The following is a 9,501-nucleotide window of genomic DNA, read 5'->3' as shown; positions in this document are numbered from 1 at the left end:
TTCTCCTCAAAGCTTTGGAGGATTTGATCGAAATCTTCATTTATGACGTGGAATCTCATTGCGAGCTCCTTCGTATGTGCCCCAGTGTAGGAAAGCATCATGTACTACAGAGTTCCCAATAAATCACCAGGCGCGTGCGGTCTATGCTTTTGTGCTACTCACCATAATAAAAATAGCGTGTTGGTATGCCTCACTCCACCAAATAAATAATGTGTTCAGCTGTTACCTTACACCAAATAAATCAATGAAAACAAATGTCTTTCTGCCGAATAATTTCATCTTAAACTCTAACATGTATCAGAAAATAGATTTCCTGTGTTCTTGAGCACGTATAGTAAACAGCTCCAGCTCAGTGGTCTCTGTGTACTGTTCTGGGGAAGTTTGGAGGGAGGAAAGGGTTGTTTACTAGAATAAAATCCTTTAAAAAAAAAAAAAAAGGATTCTTATCTTTCATTTAGGTTAATAACATACCACATATATTTGTCAATCAAATGAGAATTACTGTCAGCCCATAATGCATTTTAGTTGAGCCAATATCAGTCAGTCCTGATTTATTTGCTTAATACAAATCTAATTGAGTTTCAGCCTGCTCGTCTCCTTTCCGCTGTTAACCGACCAAGTACATCTTTAATTTCCAAGAGCGATGGTGTGGTAGCAGTTGAGAGGAAGAGTGATTTGCATAAAGCCCCAGAAGGGTGCCAAAACTCTTCACGCTTTAAACAACGGCCTTTATTATTCTGTAAGTGGATGTGTTGAATTTTCATGCTTTTGTTTCCAGTTCAGCCCTGACAGAAAAGAATAAAGTAGATTTTGCCAGCACCCCTGCTGTGCCCTGGGGGAGAAATTCAATGTGCCTCATTTGTCTTAATTGGAGAACCGCCCTCAGCACCAGCTTTTTCTATGAATACATTAGCATAACAGACAGAAAATTCAAGCCCACTTTTGTAGCAGCCGGCTCCCCCCTCCACACACACCTCCCATTTTTAGACTAATAAAAACTGCACTAGGGGAGAAGTGCATGTTTCATCTCCTGGATTTCTCATAGTTGGTGTTGTAAAATTCTCTGTACAGGAGAGATGTATCAAGCCTATGTTATCTCTGCACTGTTATTAGAGCCGGTCGTGAAAAATGTGATAAATATCATCCATGACAGAGAGCTGAAAGCTTCTCTTTATTCTTCATAATGTGCTAATCCTATATACTTGTTCCTTGACTGGTTATGCTGCTTTTTCAGAGGGGAGAGTTGGTTTTACAGAGACAAATGGGTAGCAGCTATGAATGAACCTGGGGGAGGGGAAAAAGAAAGAAAGAAAAATTCTTAGCGAGGTGAATGTATTAGCGCTAAAATAAACGCAGTTGTCTGAGTCCAAGCAAGATTTTAAACCCTGGGCCAATTCATTGGAGAAATATGAAATTCATCTCCATGTTTTTCATGTTACAAAAGGTCTCTAAGTCTGGACAAACAACCTGCGCCGTGTAAATCATTTCCCTAATCCAGTCCCTTCCAGTGTCTATTGGCACTAATGGAATTTAAAGGTAGGTGTTTCAAAAGAAATATTTCGTTTACATGTTCCCAAGACTGGTATTAATTCTTTCATCACATCTGTTCAACCTGCTTGCCATTGCCAGCATGAGAAAGAGACGGAAAACATGGGGAAAGATATAATTTCTTAATAAAACGTGGTGTACATATTCTCTTGGAAAGATGGCTGCCTTTCAAAAAAACAGTGAAACCATATTTTGTCTTGATTTTTCTCCAGCAGGCCTAATTTACCACGTCAGTCACACACTGCTCTCACTAGAAGCCTTCCAGGGATTTTAAATAAGGTTTTTTTTTTCTGTTGTGGTTACGAGCTTGTTTGGTTTTGAATTATTTGTATGCCCATTTAAAAATTAAATACCTCTTGGGTCAGGTCCTTGTGGGTAAATGAAAGGCAAAATCATTTTGAAATCATAATTTTGAGATGCGGAAGTTTCCCGGCCTGGAGAGAAACCAACCAGTTCTCACTTCTGTATAAATCCTCATTCTGTCGCCAACTTCAAACGCTTGGTACGCACCGTCAGAAGCCTGAAGGCAAAACTGAGGGATTAATGGGCTCTCCCCCTCCCCCTGCCCTTCCGGCACTTTCCATTCATTCAGCCCCAATAAACATTCCAAGAGGCAAGGATGAGCTGGTAAGCGTTGGAGACTAGGAATAAAATGTTTGCTTTCTTCTGTAAAGGAATCTAAAAATAATCATTTCGCTTTATCTGTCTAGTGAGAGGAAGTCAGCTTTTCGCTTTACCCCTGGTTGCATTTACATTATAAAAATGACAAGCAGTTTACCCCAGTTTATCAGATAATCCCTGCTGCTTTCTAAACAAACATTCCAGCCTCTCGGAGTTCTTTCTCGAATCCTCCTTCCCCCACCCCGAACGGCCTTGAAGTCTTGTCTGGGGTCTGGACTCAGCTGGCTCAGCCTGTCCTGCACATCAGTAAGAGCTGGTGCCCATGAACACCCCATTCTCCCTCTATCCCATACCAATTTGTTTCCTTTTTTAGACAAATAATGAAATATTCGTCTTCCTGGAATCTTGTATTTACTACCATTCCTAACAACTTTCAAAAATCTCAAGGGAAGAGAAATGGGATTGTGAGGTGCTTTGAGGACTGAATTACAGCTTTTCTTGGGAGGTTGTTGCTTTTGTTCTCTAGCATAGTATTAAAGATTTTAACATTTGCTATTGTGAGAGTGATATGCGTTCCCTTTTTCAAATTGAGAAAATACCGAAAATTGTAGAAAAGAATAAAAGCCACTCGTGGTGTTTTCGTTTGTTCTGTTGTTGCTGTTGTGTTACTGCTTCAGTTTCTGAGAAACACCCCACAACCTTTGCAGACATGTTAGGCAGACTGGTTTTTTAAAACACCCTGATAGGGTATTTGCATGTTGCCCTTCCCTCCCCCTATGTTGATTTGAGCTACCTGTCCTGGGTTGAGAGGCGGCAGCGGGGATTTAAACTCCTGGGGAAGACTAACCAGTTGTTAACCTGAGCAGAGTTAAGAAGGACTGTTTTATGGTAATTCATCCATTATTTTTTGTGCCATCACTCTCTATGAAAATCACTTTTCCCCATAGAAATGAAGCATTGGTAGAATGACCCTAGAAAATCCAGCATAGGTATTTAAGCGGGGGAAAGTGAAGACCTTAAGTTTGGGGAACAGATGGATAGGAAAGTGACTCTCCCTGTGTCCACAAAATATAAATTTATCCTGAAGACCTGGAGTAAAAATAATCTTGCATGTTATTGTGGGCACTCTGTGAGGTAAAGGTTAAGTACGTACCTTGATGAAGAGATGGGTCATGATGTGGCAATGTCTCTCTGAAGAAAGCCATGGGACTCTTTCCTGAATCAAACTTTGAAGAGTGAAATTTCAAAAATTATACCAATATTAATGGGGAAAAATCTAGAATTGACTTTGGAAAGTACTCTTTTGACTTTACCAATTTTTTAAAAAAAAATTTTTTTAAGATTTTATTTATTCACTTGAGAGAGAGAGACAGAGGGAGCACAAGCAGGGGGGGAGACAGAGGGAGAGGAAGAAGCAGACTCCCCACTGAGCTCGATCCCAGGACCCTGAGATCATGACCTGAGCCGAAGGTAGCTGCTTAACCATCTGAGCCACCCAGGCGTCCCTTGACTTTACAAATTTATTCAATTTATACAAGTTCCTTACATGGTCAAAACACAACAGCCAAGCAATACCAAATTAGGGGAAAACCAATGGGCAAGAGTAGGACAACTAGTAAGACCAGAGTTTTAAGGCAAAATATTCCTGAATTTAATCATACAGTTCAAATAACAGTTACCTAAAATTCCAAATGATAATCATTTCCATTGAAGTTACAAACAAAAGACATATACGTGTTAATTTAACATCGACAAATTAACAATGAGATGCGCTACGTTGTGTAGTAACAGGCATAATGAGGTGATGAAGAGAAAACACTTTATATTTGTTTTTCCTACCAAAATTTCTCACTTTAGTGAATTTGTAACAAATTAGCCCAAAGAGAGTCTCCTCTCTCCTCCTGTTTATTTAGGGAACACGCTGGCTATTACTTTTTCTTGCTTAAACTTCTTTGGAAGTTATTGACTCCTCACTGTCTTGATAACCTCTTTGTATCCGATTCTAAAGACTTAGCCAACATAAACTGGGAGAGTCCTTTAAGTAACCTCAGGTTTATCTGTCAACTCTCTTCAGTGATATATCTGTTCTCTGAAAAGAAAAGGAATGTCAGATAAGGAATGATAGTTGTTAAGTAACCATATCCTTTAGGTTTTAACCTAAAAAAAAGCAAGACACCTGTGTGAGGTCTGCAGTTGTGCACAACATTTTTCCCTCTGGAAAAGTAACTGGTTCCCTGTAAGGATGTGGAGTAGAAGCAGTACACTTGCGGCCTGGATCTGGTGTCCGAACAAACTGAAGAGGGACCAAGATTCTACACTGCGCTGTTGTTTGGTCAGATGAAGAGAAGGGAGAAAGGGACACATGCCATCACAGTTCCCAGGGAAAAGAAATTTTCCAAAGGTACAACAAGAGGAGAAATTTTGGGTGGTAATGGAGTGCTAAGAAGCTCGAGTGGTGTCAGGGAAAGACATTGTAGGATGGGTGTCTGGCTCAGGTCATGATCCCAGGTTCTTGGGATTGAGTCCCACATCAAGCTCCCTGCTCGGTTGGGAGTCTGCTTCTCCCTCTACCCCTACCCCACTTGTGCTCTCTCTCTCTTTCTCTCTCTGTCTCATGCTCTCTCTCAAAGGGATAAATAAAATCTTAAAAAAAAAAAAAGGGAAGGAAGGAAGGAAGGAAGGAAGGATGGACGGGTGGAAGGATGGAAGGAAGGAAGGAAAAGAAAAGCAACAGGTAAAAAGCCCATTCCACTTTCTTGGAGTTTACAAAAAATGGTCTTGATTCACCCCATAGTCTAGTGGGTATTAAATTGAAAGGAATATTCATCTCTTACACCTACACTTTGTTTATCAGACTATAAATAATTTTTTTCTGGGATAAATTTTGCAAACTATAACCAAGTCCTTTGAAAATATAGAAGAAAAAAATTGAGGCAGTTTGTGAATTCTGACCATCATGAATTTTCTTTGACTTAAAGAAAGTGTGTTCTAGATCAGATTCATACTGCTATCTACTATGTGAATATTCTTCAGAAGTCAAATTTGTTTTTATACAAATAAAAATATGAATGTAATATCAGCATATAACATTGCAGGCTTATAAAAATGCCATGAATTTTTAATGATTTTTTTTTCAGGAGAAAAGGAAAACCAAAAATATGCCAACATTTCAGTACCCAGTTGATTTTTCTCCAAGAATAAGTCAAGCAGCATAGATTTTATTTTAGTGTATAATAATAATGTGAGTTAAATGTGGCTCAAAGTACTGCCCTGCCCCATACTAAATGAATACTTACTTTGATATGTTCTCTTTTAGTAGCTGCCTCTCATATGTGGACAGTGTGTCATTTAGGCTGGGTTGTAGGCAATATAAACCAATTCTGACTTAAGCAAAAAGGGAATTTGTTAGATGAAAAGGACAAATCATAGACTTGAAGACAAGTTGCTGGTCATTGGGGCTCCAGGGAACATGACCCAAAAGCCACTCTCTTTAGGATGCCACTGTTGGGATAAATCTCAGCCTCCGTAACCAAGTTTCTCCTTAAAAAAATCAGGTTAGCAAAACTTGGGTCAGATGTCCATTTGATTAACAATTCCCCTGATGGTACACATGAGGAGGGAGTATAGGGTGCCATTAGAAGAATAGGAATGGGCAGGAGAAAGCAACAGATGTCCCCTGAGAACAACTACCAGAAATATACCTGTGTTGAATATTGATTGTGGAAAAGTGAAAGCATTAGTATTAGCATTGACAACAGAAGAATTTCCTGCTGACTTTGTTCCCCTAAATGACCTCCAAGTAGATCCTCCACCTCTGAATACATGGTAATAAAACCCTGAAATAAGGATGCTGTATAATGGCAGGAGATGTCTGCTTACCTAGCTGCATTTAAATACTGGCTTCATATTTGCCTCCTCTGGAGGATTTATATGCCCCTTTCCTGGCTTTGTACTGCTGCCCCCACCCCTTTATCATCTTTCTGATTTTCAGTATGATCTTCATTAGTTCTTCATTTCCCCACAGATTACTCACCAAACTGAGTGTCCTAACAATGCTGACCTACAGCAGCAGTGATTGAGTTTTAGGGTCTCATGAAACAACCATCTTAACCAGTGTGGAAACAAAATTCCAATCTAACTATTCTCTAATCCTTGGTGCCCGGGCCCTGTCACCTCAGCTATTGTTGCTAGACTCCATATTGGTCTGACTATACATATATATATATATATATATATGTATATATATACATATATATATATCTCAGCAAAATCTAATTTTGTGTGATGCAATCAAGAAACGTCTAGGTACAGACTAAGCAGGCTTTCAACTATGTTTGTTTGGGCACTTGAAGGCTGGTCTACTTTTGAAATGGCTCCCTGAAAGACCAAATGGGGAAAAGCCAAGAACTCTGGGCAATACTTCAAAAGTCAGCAGCTGTTCTGCACTCCCAGTCAATCCCAGTTTGCCACTTGGCTGCTTACTGATGAGCTGCTTGTTTGATAGCACCATAGTGTATTCCCTGGTTCACCCAATGGCTTACCAAGCTTTGGGCAGAAATCTGGTACCCCAGAAGCTTGGCCTCTCTGCTAAACCGCTTGTTATAAGGGAAAGAGAATTTGATTGGAAGTCAAGAGTCCAGTTGCGGATTTGAACTTTCCCTAATTACATATATGGTGTTGGGCAAGTAACTTAATATATCTAGGCCTTAGGGGTTTGTTGTTGTTGCTTTTGTTAACATTTTATTATGGGAATTTCAAACCTATGCAAAAGCAGAAAGAATAATATAATAAATCCCATGTACCTATCATCTACTTTCAGCAATTCTGAACTTCGATTTATTAAACTCTGCTTCACCTACTGGATTACTATGAAACAGATCCCAGACTCATAACATTATATCCTTAAATATTTCAGAGTGTATCTCTAAAAGATTAAAACTACTTTGTTTTTAAAAGTCACAATACTAGAGGCACTTCGATGGCTCAGTTCGTTAAGCAACTGCCTTCAGCTCAGGTCATGATCCTGGAATCCCAAGATCCAGTCCCAAGTTGGGCTCCCTGCTCAGCGGGGAGTCTGCTTCTCCCTCTGACCCTCCTCCCTTTCGTGCTTTCTCTCTCTCATTCTCTCTCTCTCAAATAAATAAAAATAAAATCTTTAAAAGTCACAATCACATTAGATACTAGAAGTAATAATAACTCAATAATATTTTCAAATATCTAGTGTTCAAGTTTCCTGACTGTAACATTTTAAAAAATATTTTTTTAGGGCACCTGGCTGGCTCCGTTGGTAGAACATGCAACTCTTGATCTCGGGGTCATGAGTCTGAGCCCTACGTTGGGCATAGAGATTACTTAAAAAATTTTTTTTCAATGTTCTGTTTTCCTGAAGGGCAGGTACAGACAGCTAGGTGATGGCAAGAGATGTTCACTTGAAGATCTTGCCCTGACTGAAGGTTTTGCCCACATGCTGGAAGGCCCCCTCCCAGGAAAAGTACTCTTGAACCATTGTCTGGGTCTCCTTGCTGCCAGGATCCAGTTTCCGCCATGTATATGACTCGAAGTCCACCTGCCAACTTGGACTCAGCAGAAAGGCAAGTTCCTGGCCTCAGATGACCCAGACTCCAGAAACGGAGCTGCTATTGTTGGCTCCAAAGAGGATGACACTCGCAAAGGCATTCTCCCTCAGCTTGTCCGACCACTGGAACATTCCAGTGATAAGGTTGCAACTCATGAAGTTCTGAGTGAGCTCTTCAGGGAAGTGGTACTCTGCGTACCACAGAGACCAGCCATCCTTATCAAAGTGCTCCCCAAAATACGGGAGCACCACAAAGACAGTGTCCTCATTGGAGTACTTGGCGCTTAAATTCTCCAACACAAAGGTACTCTTGGGAAGGTGAGCAGAGGGGTCCTTGGCCTTTGGTTCAGCAGCCAGTGTCTGGTCATGTTCATCCATCTTCTCCTCAGGAGAAGGGGCAGCAGCCTTTTTCTCCTCTTTCCACTCAGCCTGGCTTCTCTTCCTGAGAACCTTTCTCTTTCCATGGGGTGTCCTTTTTAGGCTGGCTTTCTGCAAACTTTATAGCGACAAACTGGGCCATCTTCTCATAGAGTTTCACCTCCCCCAAGACAGCCATGAACTGGGGCTGGTTAATGCAGGTGAGGAGCCAGTGGTTGGTATTGGGGAAGGCCCGGCAGAAAGAAGGCACCAGGACCTGTTAATAGAGCCACAACAGAGTGCAGACAACTGTGATGTCAGCGAGGGTCACACATTCGACCACCAGGAAAAACCTCATCTTCAAGTGAACATCCAGTAGCCCCAGAATTCGCTTCACTTCCTCCTTTGCATTCTCTGTGGCCTGATTGTTGTGGTGCATGATGCCCAAGGTGGAGAACACCCAGGTGCTGGCTGGGGGCACTATGTCACTATCAGCAAAGCTCACCCACTGCACCTCCTGGGCTGCTGCCTCTGAAGTACTTCCCTGTAGCTCTTCATTGCTCACCTATTAGGCAATGGCTTTACCCTCAAACACACAGAATTATCGTCACCCTCAAATACTGGAACTTGCCAGCAGGAAATTTATGCAGAAATTCAGGGGTGTAGTTGGTTTGGCCAAAGTGCAAGTGGGGTGGTGCAGAGAGCACGTGGACCTGAGCCCCGCTCTATGAGCAGCAATGAGAGCCTTGAAGGCCCTCCAGTTTTCAGGATATGTGTACAGGGTCCCAGCTGCCATGGTGATTCCACAGAGAAAGCTTTTAGCTTTAAAATTTTTTTAAATTAATTTTTTAAAATTTAAAATTTTTTAAAGGATCAAAATGAGGTCCAAAAATTCAATTGTTAAAATTATCTAAGTCGATTTTAAACTATAGAGTCTCCCTCTCTCTTTCTTTCTCTCTCCTTCAACTTATTTGGGGAGGGGGGGAAGTAGATCAATTGTCCTGTAGAGATTCTTCATTGTGGATTTTGTTAATTGCATCCTTGTAATGATTCTTAATATATTGTTCTGTCCTCTGTATTTCTAATAGTTAGATCTACAAGTTTGGTCATTTTAAGTACTAATTTTTGATAAAAATGCTTCTAACGTATTGTGCACTTCCATTAGGAAGCATATTATGTCTAGTTGTTTGTCCTTTTGAGTTGTTAGCAGCCATTGATAACTATTGTCTAGATCCATTATTTCAAAAAGGGTTGCAAAATAGTGATATGATATTTTTAATATACCTTGTTCATTTACTAGCTAGAGTACTTCTATAAATCTATAAATAGTAGCTTCTTGCAAACTATTTGGTTACCCTGCAGTATAGAGATATGGGAAAGGCAGGATAAATGCTTGAGTC

General features: G+C 40.6%; 1 pseudogene; it reads right to left on the bottom strand.

Moving 5' to 3' along the window:
• Positions 1–7,594: 7,594 nt before the first annotated feature.
• On the bottom strand, positions 7,595–8,897 carry LOC110590972 (annotated as a pseudogene).
• Between the last annotated feature and the right edge of the window lie 604 nt (positions 8,898–9,501).

Source organism: Neomonachus schauinslandi, chromosome 7 (genome assembly GCF_002201575.2).
Source record: "Neomonachus schauinslandi chromosome 7, ASM220157v2, whole genome shotgun sequence".
Taxonomy (NCBI): Eukaryota; Metazoa; Chordata; class Mammalia; order Carnivora; family Phocidae; genus Neomonachus; species Neomonachus schauinslandi.
The sequence above is the reverse complement of the archived record's forward strand: the minus strand, read 5'-3'. Positions and strand labels throughout refer to the sequence as shown.